General features: G+C 33.5%; 1 long non-coding RNA gene across 1 annotated transcript; it reads right to left on the bottom strand.

The window, feature by feature from the left end:
* Window positions 1-11,502: 11,502 nt before the first annotated feature.
* LOC149484989 (uncharacterized) lies at window positions 11,503-13,042 on the bottom strand. The gene is made up of 3 exons (XR_016316129.1): window positions 12,482-13,042; window positions 12,294-12,355; window positions 11,503-12,219 (listed from the first exon to the last, which is right to left on the bottom strand). It is a non-coding gene; the product is annotated as an uncharacterized LOC149484989 (long non-coding RNA).
* Between the last annotated feature and the right edge of the window lie 718 nt (window positions 13,043-13,760).

The following is a 13,760-nucleotide window of genomic DNA, read 5'->3' as shown; positions in this document are numbered from 1 at the left end:
CCATAGCTCTTGAAATAGCAGTAATAGCAAAGCCTAATTGGTTTTGTTTTACTTCCATCTTTTTATCCCTACTCCGAACTGCTTCTGCGACAGCAGCGGCAATCTCGGGGTTTAAACTGGGTGATTTTAGTAATTTGCAGTTACCTGGAATATGATATTCCTTCAACAAGTTTTCTTTAACTTCTTTGGTCAATCCTTTCTTTAATATAGGCAACCAGCGCTGTGTCAAGTCGCTGTGAATATTGGGTCCATATTTAGGACTGTCTTCAATGGGGTCCCCCAATGCAAGACGTATTTCTGGATCAAGTTCTATATGTAATTCATTTGAGGATTCTGGACCCGTATTAATTTGGTCTTGTGGAGGATTTGGAGTTTCAGATAATTCGCCATCATTTTTACTATCTCCGTCCATGCATCTTTGCGATAACAATGGGTCGCCTATAACTGATGTACTCGCTAACGGTATGTCAACCGGTATCATCGGTAATGATTCATCCTGTATATTAGGGTAATCATGGTGCATAATCTCAACTCCCTCAATATTATCATTTTCGGGTATTTGGATATCTGAAAGTATAAGGTTAAAATTTAAATAACTTTTTTTCTTTTTTTTTTTTTTTTTTTGGAGGTAGTTTTAAAATAAAAAATAATATCTTATTACATATTATAATATCTTATGAATCTTTGTTGTTTTACATTAGGTTTATATAATTATAAAAATAAAGTTTTTGTATTCGTCAAATGCTCATAATGTACATTGTATGTATTATGCCTTCGTGTATGACTCTCAGTCAACCTCCAGGCTTAAATTTTTGTGTCATGTCTAACCATCGTGTATAACTCGCGGTTACCCTCCAGGCAGACTTATAGACACTGTATTGCACACATTATTATTAATTCGTTAACACTTGTAAAATTAAAAATTGCTTACCTTCGTTTTCGATATCACTCTCTGAGTCCGAATTTATAATAATACGACGATGTTTACGCCCTTTCGTTTTCTCTTCTAAACGTTTTATTTTTTCTTTATACCGCTTAATTTTGTCTTCCGCCTTTCTTTTCGGCATATTTGAAATGTAATTTTAAGCGACGTGCGTTCACTACCGCGCACTAAAAAGGAATGAGCAAGTCACTGGAGCGGTAGGGATGCGTAGGCTATAGATAACGGTTTTAAAATTCGAATCGAGTAAAAACAATCGATATAAATCTTAAAGTGCGACACTACCTAGTACGTTAGGGAAACTACATGGTAATACTATATCTGAAGAATGGAGCTATGAAAATATAATGTAAATTTATTGACATTATTTTAAAAGAGCAACTATGGAGTTTCTTGCCGATTCTTCTCCATAGATACTGCTTTCCGAATCGGTGGTAAATGTAATGACGATTCGAAAGTGCTACTTAATAGTAGTCTCATTGAATAAATGAATGTTTGAGTTTGAATTTGAGTTTGAATGGGACATTAAACATAACATAGACCGTAAATGAAGGCGTTGGAAAATAATTGATTGGCAATTAGGTATAGGATGTGACAGGTGTCCTGTAAGATAGAATCACTATTTACATCCCTCTATTTATACATTCCTACTCTACTAGGTCCTAGTTTATGGGAGCTTGAGTTATCACCATAACCAAGTTTAGTTAGCAGTTTCCTGGTTTTCCTTAGCTAACATTTCAATAAATTTTAAACTGGGTATAGATCCTATAAAATATAAAAACAAATCTTTCGTGACCAATTCATTATACATTTTCTTATTACACAAGAAACTCGTCGAGTGCTCTCTCCATTCTCGGTAAATGTATGGTGTCTTAGTTAAGCACATCGTTACAAATAAATCCTCTTTACAACTGCATAAATTTGTCGATAGATTTCCGTATCCGCTGCTTTATTCACCACGTATCCTGTTGTTTCCACGAAACGGCTCAGCCTACACAATTCAGAGAAGGGATGATAATAATATTAACCATAATAATATTTCGACTGACTGGATGGCTTGGTTGGTAGCGGCCCTGCCTTCAAAGCCAGAGGTCGTGGGTTCGATTCCCACCCGGGGCAAATATTTGTGTGATGAACATAGATGTTTGCTCTGTGTCTGGGTGTATATTATCTATATAAGTATTTATTTTAAATTATATATGTATGTTTATCAGCGATCTGGTTTCCATAACAGAAGCGAAAGCTTAGTATGGGATCAGATCGTGCCGTGTGTGAAAATTGTCCTGAAATATTTATTTATTTATATTTATTTATTTGTGCAATATATCTAAAGTATAGACATCAAAGCAGTGTTTAATTTGTATCGCATTAGGCTTTTTAATTAATTATATAGAATACTGACACAAGCTACTACATCTGCTCTTATAAGAAATAGTTTTAGCCCATTTTTAGGGTTCCGTACCTCAAAAGGAAAAAACGGAACCCTTATAGGATCACTTTGTTGTCCGTCTGTCCGTCCGTCCGTCCGTCCGTCTGTCAAGACCCTTTTTCTCAGGAACGCGTGGAGGTATGAAGCTGAAATTTATATCAATTACTCAGGTCTACTGTCCCTTGAAGCTGTGAAAAAATCAAACTTCTAAGCCAACGCAATCAAAAGATACAGCCGTTTATGCCGCAAATTTTGGACACTTGCAAGGGAATCAAAACCTACAGGGTGCTTCCCGTGAACTCAGAATCTTGAAATTTGGTACGAAGCAACGTCTTATAGCATAGATAAAGGAAAAATTACGAAAACCCTAAATTTTTAGTTCCATCACATAATATATATTTTTTTAATAATTTTAAACTTACTACCACGGAACCCTCGGTGCGCGAGTCCCACTCGCACTTGGCCGGTTTTTTTTCAACATTATCTATAAATGGCTTGCTTCGATAAACAAGTTAACTTTGTTTTAGGTCGTTGGAACAATTTCAAAGACACAAATTTGAAGTCGTAAATATTCTTATTGCCATAATGTTGTTACGTCAGAGGTTTTAATGGGAATGAAACTTACACCCAAATCTTTTACTGATTTGACTTAAAATTACCAAACAGAACATGTTTATAACATTATAAGTAAATTAATAGCCCATCAGGCAAAATCGCAGGAAGAAGCTAGTACACCATTAATTTTAAAGTAACCAAGGGTGCATTGTCACGAGTTCTACTGATTCATTGCACCAAAGATAACATAATCCCGAAAATATTTATTACATCAGACATCAAACAGAGGAAAGTTAATCATTCTTCCAAACTCCCTTGTCAGAGACAGAGGGAGCTAATCCTATTAGCGCTTGACAGTGATCGACCATTCGTCATACTGGGGGGAGTGTTTCATAAATAATTTATTTAATATCAACATAATGTAGAATTTTACACATGAAAAAGGATGACACGAAATTAGTGTCTTTATATTTTCGTGGAAATTTTGAACAAAAATTTGCATAAAACATATCGCTCCCCCTGATACTGTTAATGAGAGAATGTAACTTTAACTGACTGTAATAACGATTATATTATCAGCTCACTGACTAACTATCGAACGAAGTTATTCTTTAAACTGCATAAAAATCGGCAGATCTATCTTTTCGGAAATAAATTATCTATACTAATATTATAAAGCTGAAGAGTTTGTTTGTTTGTTTGAACGCGCTAATCTCGGGAACTACTGGTCCGATTTGAAAAATTCTTTCGGTGTTAGATAGCCCATTTATCGAGGAAGGTTATATGCTATATATCATCACGCTACGACTAACAGGAGTGGAGCCACGGGGGTGAAACCGCGCGGAGCAGCTAGTTATACTATACTTGTGAAATTCCTTCCCTTTCCGCTGCACATGCACTACATGATGTTCTCTGAATATGTAAATATTCAATGTGAACTTTTATCCACATCTACAGCTTATCTCGCGCCTGTCAAATAAACATTACAAAATTGTATTCCACATCCCAAAACATCTCAATCCGTATGTTTATAGATTCATGATAATGTACTTACCGTAGACGCTTTTTGATTAACGATCTGTCTTTCAGGTCAGGTCTCCATTGTGCCCCTTTGAAATTCCGACATTCATTTATCAAGCTTACTGTTCCGTTGTGAAAATTAAGCGTGTCCAAGTTAAAAGAAATACACTTCAATTGTGTGCTAGCGTCTAGGATTTTTAACAAGTCATCCTTGATGGTTTTCATTGTAAGTGCTTTTGTTTATTACAAATGGTGATCATCAACAAAAAACGTAGATGCTAACACAGTTCTTAGGTTCTGTTTTGAGATTTAAAAATTCCTTGAATAATGCAGATGTTTAAATAATGGTAAATGGTTCTGACTATATTATGAAATTTCAATAAAACTGACGGAATAGTTAATTCCTCAAGAGAAAAAGACAAATTATCGTAATATAAACCGTAATTCGAAATGACTGTAATTTCAAAATTAACACAAGGATTAGAGAAAACCTTAATTTATTTCCCAAAGAGTCACAAACAACCAATCGCCAGCAACTTGTGACTTCAACCGGTGTTAAATAGTGTGCGGTGGCAGGCAAAATTTACGCGAACACTGATTTTGACGCATCGTTTTGAGGGCGAGTTGAAAAATGGTTTATCGGTGAAAGAGCTTCGAAGTCTGTTCATGATTTTGAAAGGCTTCGCGTAAATGCTGCGGATATTCAAGACAAACATTGTAGTGACGTTTTTAATTAAAAACGTTCGAGAACAATGCGATGCGTTCTATTTTGTTCCGTTAATATCTTTTCATTTAATAATCGTTGTTTTAACTGACGTTATGCTGGGATTCTTTGGACTATTAATAATTTTATCTTTAATTATCGCAGAAAGTTAAATAAGATTTATTCTTCTCGATTATAGTAGCCAAGAGATACAGGAAAGTCGGAAAGATGAATGAAAAATAAATTGGTATGGTACGATAATATTGTTTTGTATTCAATTATGTGCATAATTAAAGAATTCCAATTATATTGATAGATATATTTTAAGCTACAAAGACGCCAATATATTGAACTGCATAATCAAGGTAAGAAATATTATTATGATGTTCCAAGAGTATTCCTCCTCCTTTTTCCTTATTGAACTCAAAAGTGTCAAACTCTAATGTACTAGAATAGTAGATAAATTATTATAGTCAGGAGCTTTGTTTTGAAGCATCTGAACACTGCAATTGATATTTGCTTCACATTGATACGTCCATCTGTTTGATATGGCAACTACGTCCCAGGATGTAAAGGTAGGTCAGTTCCTGAATTAGTCAGCTCACGATCATTGACCATACAATTGACAACCGTACAGGCCGAATTCTCGTTCCTGCCAACCGTTCTGCCAGCCATAACAATCCTAAATGCTGATGCAACAGAATCCATTATTCCTTGTAGAGTAATTACAGGCGTCTTGAAGTCTTAAAACGTTACTACCAGGTCTTAGAGCTAAGAAATAAGATTTATTTTCCCTTGTACGTTTCAGCTAGAGATATTGTTGTCATGCTAGTAAGTTCGTAAACAGTCCCTGACGTGTGTGACTTATGCGAAGTGGGATGCGATTTATTTTCCAAGTCGCATCCCTGTATAAAGTATGAAACATGACTTGAAGTTTTGTCTTAAAACTTTACTCACAATTTACAATTTAAAATGATACTTCAAAAATAACAACTGTGATGAATATTCCTCTGCTATTGTTATTTTAAAGTTTTATTATTAATGGGATTCTGACGACAATTTTGATGATTTATTAGTTATTGACTTTCCAGAGAAGCCGTTCCTTCTGCAGTCTTATAGTTGGTTTAGTGACTGTATCCTATATTTAATCTTACTGCACATAGAGACTTTTAATCATAAAATAACTGTCTTAATTAAATGTTATAATTTATATTAAAATTATTAGACAGACATTAACAATATAACTATAGTATGTAACCAAAGGTAGTTGTGAATCACCCACAAACGTGATCAATCTACAATGACGCCACAAAAACCTCCCCTAAAGCATTTATAATACTAACTCGAAATTAACTAAACAATATTAATCATAAAGCGGAGTCAAAGCGCCCTCCGAAGCGGTGAGTACACGATAATGATATATGAGATATTTGATGATAAACAATCGGGGTCATTTATTATCTGTCGGTTATTTGACAGGCGGTAGGCAGATGTCATTTGTCATTTTCCGTGGGTCCCTTCGTTACGCTGCCGCCTACGTTCGCCGACGGTGGTTAGCTATCAACCGACAAGCCTCCCCGCCCGCACTGAAATTGAAACCCTGATTTAACATCCGGAGAGTCCAAATTCCCGTAAACCATAAATCAATCTTGATTGTTTTCAGCATGAACGATTATGATAGATGAAAGAGTTAGCGCTCCTGCTGAGGTGATCGAGGAGGATTAAAAAGTGAACTCTAACGTGATGTGAATAGAATTGATTTTGAAGTAACAGATGGAATTATAGAACCTGGTACAGGGAAACTTGTTATTGAAGATGAAACAGTAATGGATGGGGATAGGGAATGCGTGAACGATGTCGGAGATGTATTGTTATCGCGTTGTTTATCAGAATGCCGAGCGATCGTTCTAAATAATTACCTTCTCAAAAGAATATACTTTGCTACCGGTAATATATTTATTATATCTGACATCTTACAAAGCGGCATTAAAATAAATAAAAATATTTTATGACTTCTCAACGGGCGATATGATCTTCTGAGTATTTTATTAGCGTTCGACGTATTTGGGATATCAACTTGATCGTTTGGAAATTTGCAATTTTGTTTTAATGATTGTTTACATATTTTACAGTCGTCCCACACTTTGATGTCTCGTAATAAGTGCAATAAAATTGAAATTTACTAATATTGAGTTTTTCAAGTACACTGTTGGTCGTAAATGCGAAGAATATTTACGTCATAAGGGCAATGAAACTGTATATTTCCCCCCACATGCAATAATATGGAAGCTTTTAAAAATAATGACTTGCAGTGTAATTTTGAAGTCCATTAAACGTTCAACAAACTATTTTTTTATAATTGCTGACCTAAATGAACTTATTTTTGTTGGTTCGACTTTTCTAATTGGAATATCGCAGCCGTTTTCACAGCACAATATCATATCTTATTCTCGTTATTAAAGTTGAAATAATAACACCGAATAAAAACATATTATTACAGTGATGTTTACAAATACACGGATAAAATTTATACAAACAATAAACTCTTCAAATAAATACTTTATAAACAACACAATTCATTATGCTTATATAAAACGTCAAAAACTAAATAAATAAGTGATTAATTAAGAAAATAATTTATAAATGTCATCGTTCGTTTGTAAACATGTAATTAATGAGCCGTTGGTTACAAATTTTGTCCCTACTAGACAGAACCGGATAATTTATACGCTATGTCCCTAACTGCAGGGTTGTCACTTATAACTTGACCATGAATAATAAAGATTAATATGCCCATTTAACAAAAAAAAATAATAATAAAAAAATGAAATATAGATGCTCATTTCCATAATGTATCATATAAAATATATATTCGATTTTATATCAAGGTAAACAAAACATTAATAATAAAATAAACTTATACTTTTTATGTTAAATTAAAACACTTAACACTATTATGAATCTCATTGCCTTTATCCATTCTTGTCACTGAACAATTGAAACATTACATTAAACGATACATTGCATACAAGGCCTTATAATTTACGATGTTGGCAGCCCTACAGAGGCGGCAGGTTTAAACAGTCGAGGCATGATTGACGACGCCTACACGCCGCCTACGCGTAGCCGTCTACATTTGACAAAGTATCGCATTGTTAGCCTGAGGAAATCATAAGAGCGTCGCTATAAATTTATTACAGCTATCGATAGAACTGAATTACGCCCATAATTCACTGGTCACTGGCAGGTTAATCAAGGTGTTGAAATAATGTAGATAGGATTAGGGATGGAAATGACAGTGTTGTTGCTGTGATCATTTATAATTAGTTTGATAGAGGTATTAGATAGAGAGCATGCTAAATGGAGATAAAATGGAAAATTAAATAAAAGGAGCTTACCTTAATATCTAACAAGAGAAAAAATGAACACACTATTTTGTTCTTCTGAACTAATACGAGTCGTATAAAATTAATCAAATATAATATTACCTAGTATAAATTAATAGTTTGTTATAAATACGATTTTATGAATTTGTCAGATTGTTTTTTTAACAAACAACTGCCACAATTATCTTAAAGTATTTCCCATAAGAACCAAGTTAATAGCTTATTAAATAAACACTTCAGATTTTTTATAATAAATGTATTTGCTAAATTTTAAATCTTCCATTATTGTATAACAAGAAAGAAGATAAAAATGATCAAGTTGTTCGTATCGCGCAAGAATACAATAGAGTTGAAAAAGCAAACCATATTTATAGGTCTATTGTTGATAGTTTTTGTTATTGGTTTGAACATGAATTCATTATTTATAGCCAAGTAATGAAATACGGTTATTTGAAATGGTGGCCCGATTGGAAGTACTCTTCATTGTATTTTCTTTTGAACATTTATATTTTAATCAATCACTTTACGGTTATTATTTGTTACGTATCATCAGACTATAAAACTTCCCCTAAAACTCGGATCAAATTACAATTACAACTTGAGAAGCGACAGTTTTTAGGTGAAAACATCATCATAATCATCAGCCCATATACGTTCCCACTGCTGGGACACGGGCCTCCTATGAGGGTACAAACTACAACAGGCCATAATCCAACACGCTGGCCAAGTGCGGGTTGGCGGATGACACAATAATTATGTCGTCGAACTTTTGATTCTTCGTCATGACGGTTTCCTCACGATGTAGGTCAGGTGAAATAAGAATCTTCAAATATGGTTTATCCATTACCCTACAAAAAGTTATGAGGTGACATACACAATTAACATACATCCATTCTCCTTTTTAAAAGTCGGTTAAAATAGTTAAATATGTCAACTAGATACTTAATCACAGTTAAATAATCGACGGCATTATGACAAGTTTTATAAGCAATAACATTGGTAATAAGCAATATAATTCAAATGAATGATTGCTTGTTCAAATATTGCAAAACTCTCAGTTTCGAGCGAACTAATAAATTGTTTTATTTGTTAATTTATTACCTACTATTCGTTTGGAAATCATTGCATTTAATTGATAATTATAATTAACTTTAAGACACAAGTGGTTATAATTTAAGGCAATTGTAAATTTGTAATGCTATGGTGGATTGATTTCTTAAATAGTAATGTAGGATTTATTTACACTAATTTTTATATGTATTATTGTAAGCTGATCAAAATTTCATAAGAATAAGAATCTAGCTATATAATATTACTAGCTTTCCACCCGCAGCTTCGCCCGCGCAGTCAAAGAAACCCGTATTGTTCCCGTTCCCGTGGGATTTCCGGGATAAAACCTATCCTATTTACCGGGGTAAAAAGTAGCCTATGTCCTTTCTCGGGTATCAAAATATCTCCATACCAAATTTCATGAAAATTGGTTCAGTAGTTTAGGCGTGATTGAGTAACAGACAGACAGACAGAGTTACTTTCGCATTTATAATATTAGTATGGATGTATAGCTAGATTCTTATACTGGCGATGTACGATCCAATATTTTACCCTAATAAAGAAATCTTTAATTTTAATTTTTATTATAAACTAGCGGTCCGCCCCGGCTTCGCCCGCGGTACATATTTACGTTTTCTCTACATAAAAACCATCCTCGTACTTCAAGGAATATAATAAAAAAAGAATTATCGAAATCGGTTCAGCCGTTCTCGAGTTATGCGCTTACCAACACATTTTGCGATTCATTTTTATATATAAGACTAGCGGTCCGCCCCGGCTTCGCCCGTGGTACATGTTTACGTTTTCTCTACATAAGAACCATCCTCGTACTTCAAGGAATATAATAAAAAAAGAATTATCGAAATCGGTTCAGCCGTTCTCGAGTTATGCGCTTACCAACACATTTTGCGATTCATTTTTATATATAAGAAGATAATATCAAAAACGTATTTTAAGCACCTACCAGAGATTTTTGAACATTAGCCAACGATTTAAGTTCCGCTATGTTGTGAATGCAAGCAGAAAGTTAAGAATATATATTTTTATTGTAGATATTAGTATTATATATTTATTCAAAACAATTATTGGTAATGTTGGTAATTATATTAGTTATCAGAACGCGTCATGGCATTTCTTCAGTACCACAACACATATGTATTTCGCGTTGTGGTCCTTTTTACTATTACCACAACGCGTTGTGAGCTATTTTTTCGCTCAATGAGTGATTCTGGTCTATAAGCGTAACATACACGTCATACATGTGATAATATCATTTAATTTTACACCTTAACAACGCGAATTTTATCACGACCACAGCGCAAGCGTTGCCTTTTTTTCACTTTTTGTGCAATAATCATACAAAAAGCTATTATTTGCTTAGCAACCTTACATGTTAACATTATGTACCATAAAAAAGATTATAAAAACATAAAAATGTTGTGTGGTTTTATGAAACCACGGTAAAAGTGAAACTTTCTGAACACACCACACTCGGCGGCCGACCGTCACGCGACATGCGCTACACAGACCAAAAAGTTTGAGACGATGTAATAAAAGTTTCACTTTAAAAATCAATAAATTTAACCGACACGCTACGTGCGCTTGAGTATTGTTACCATGTCAAAGTCGTTTTTGCTTTACTTGTAATCACACAAAGGACTCCATTATTAAGACGATACACAAAAAAAAATCCAATGCTTGGCGGGCGGAGTCTAATAGCTCGCTATCGCGAACGCGGGTGTGCGCGAAGTCATTCTTGCATACTCGCCGCGCTGCCGCTGGCCGACTCGGGACAAACATGTATGGAGTCGTCATACAGTTATAACTTATAATATTGTTATACATATATATTTAATTGTTGATTTATTGGTTTTATTTTCTTGCTTATAAACACAAAATTATCTTCTTTTTAACAAATACTTAGACATTATTAATAATTATTAATTATTATTATTTCGTAATGTTTACTTTATTACAAAATAATACAGGTTATAAATAATCTTTAAAATAACAAAAAAAATTGTTACTCTGAATAAATGAAATGGTACCTAATTACGCGGACTACTGAATTGATTTAGATAGAATTTGATGCTGACGTAGATATTACATCATGCCCAGAAATGAAAGGTACTATTTCTGAAAGAAGTTATAAACCCTAATTCTTCTCAGTCAAAGTCAAGAGTGGAAGATATCGCTAATACAGTAAAACTGATGCGAAACTTTGGATGTTAATTTGTATATTTTTTTGTTAGTTGTTACTTAATCACGTCAAGACTACATTACCAATTTTGATAAAATATAGCTAATTGCCTGGATTTACACCTAGGATACTTTTTATCCGAACTGAACACTTCTGTGGGATAAAACAGGATTCACGATATAACCTAATTCCACGCGGGCAAAGCCGCGGCCGGAATGATATTTTTTTAAATAAAAAATTGTTTAAAAAAACACAAAATATATTGACGCATGTATTTATTTTTTGCACTCTATTATAATTGTAATTATTCATTACAAATAATCAAAATAAAATAGCCAGAACAAAGTTAGGCCCTGGTAGGATAGGTAGGCAGGTACAGCAATGTGAGACGAACACTGGCTTATTTATACCATTAATAATGTATTATAAACATTAAATTAAGTTTACTTTCTAACAACAAAAATACATAATATTAGCTAATGTGAAAACGAATCAACCAATCATCCCACAACAATGAAATGTGCACACAAATATTCATCCAAATCGGTTCATGTGATTAGGAGGAGTGACTGCAGCGCCATCCTCCGGGCCCAATTGTGTTTCCAGATCACCCAGGAACTCAATTTAATATACTTACACAAAATTTTTCGAAATGAAAACTCACATTACTATGTAAATATGAATATAAACCGGTTTTAGTACTAAGCAATTTCCCGCACAGGTGTAGTAAGTATAAATGAAATAAATATCAACATCAAATTCTTTATACAACATACTTATCTACCACCTACTAAGAAATTCTTGAAATTTTTTCGTATTTTTTTTAAATATAATACTACTCCAACGAGCTCCTGTTCCATAATTCCATATTACGTCCACCATACTTCCACTAAGTTCACCATGATTTTTTATTTCTTTGCACTTTGTTGCTTTTTGCTAAAAATGGAATCATGCGATAAAACCAGTAGAGCGTTGATAACATACATTTTTGACTGAATAAAGGTACTTACGAAGGAGTGGGTTCACATTGTGAACAATCAGTGGGTTTATTTTCCTTCTGGATTCCGGATTTCTGAAAAGATTATTTATGCTATAAATGAAAAAATCTTACACATTCGTTATGTACTTAAAACAGGGGTACATATCAAACATCGTCTATAATACAATTATCATCAAATTTAAAATAAAACCAACTTACTTCATTAATTTGTTCAAATTGTAAGCATTCTTTTTCCTCCAACCTTTATGTTTCTTCTTCTTATTTTCTTTATTGTCCCCATTTGTCTCATTTTGTCTTATCGTGTTGTCACCCTTTTTTACGATTGCGCAAGCGACACAAGTTCCCCGTGTGACGGCCGTAGCGGGAATGACTCGTGCAGCGATCGGGGTAGGAAGGTACAGGGCGGCTCTCGCTATATTGGCTGGTCAGGCGCTAATTTCAAGTATTTCTTGTTTATTTCAAAACCATCGCATATTTCAAAATTCTAACACGGTAGACGTATAGGTTGTATATTTTATAGTTAATATCCAAAAAGTCGTAACTTTACGTTTGTTATTTTGAAAATACCAGAGATTAAAAAAAAATAACAATGAGAACTTTGTATTTTTTTTCTATCGAGAAAATATCATGGAATCATGTTTCTAAAACGGTAGACGTATTGTGTTACTATTGAACTTTCTTGTCAAGAATTTTCATCACGACAACTTTAATAATATAAAAATTACGAAGGTTTAAAAAGGGCCGTAAATGTTAGAAAAATTAATTCATCACCTTAACGAGATCTTGATAAAAATGAGCGAGTATTGTTGATTTAATTTATGTATAATTTATATAAAAACGCGTAAAGTTGTACCTCATTACCATAGTGGGTTGGGTTAATAAGTAAATGGATATAATGTTTATAACTTTTTAAATTTATTGGCCGTAATTTTATGTGTAATCGCTTGGGAACTAAACTGACGGACAAAGCTATAATAATAGTTTTGTGTCTTGCGCTATTATTGTATTTTAAAATGCTTGGAGTGTGAAAAATAGTATCTACTTAAATAAACAGAAATTTTATATGTAATTCCAATTTATATTGTTATGTTTTTTTTTTAATTTATGTTTTAGATAACTGAATTAGTCCTACTCAAAAGTTATAGCTGAAAATCAGTCACATTAAATTTTGAGCTCTTACCAATTCAGTATTCAATAGACTGCAAATCGATACTGACGTATTATACTTGTAGGTACCTACGTATACTGCCTTTGCTATTTTCTAATATTATTAATAAATATGATATCTTTACATCAAATGACCGAAAAACGTATGACCTTGCTGGTAATCCAAACGCCATCCAAGCTTCACCATATTCCTAAAATGTCCAGACCAGATAAGCCTACGTGATTTACAACTCAATCCAAGAACCACTAGCTGTAGCCAATAAAAACTCAATAATCTAAATGATTGAGCGAAAGCCAATTAAGCATTCAA

Source organism: Colias philodice, chromosome 10, assembly GCF_061535455.1.
Source record: "Colias philodice isolate Cphi_HAF_F1 chromosome 10, ilColPhil1 Martin Lab GWU primary, whole genome shotgun sequence".
Lineage (NCBI taxonomy): Eukaryota > Metazoa > Arthropoda > Insecta > Lepidoptera > Pieridae > Colias > Colias philodice.
The sequence above is the reverse complement of the archived record's forward strand: the minus strand, read 5'-3'. Positions and strand labels throughout refer to the sequence as shown.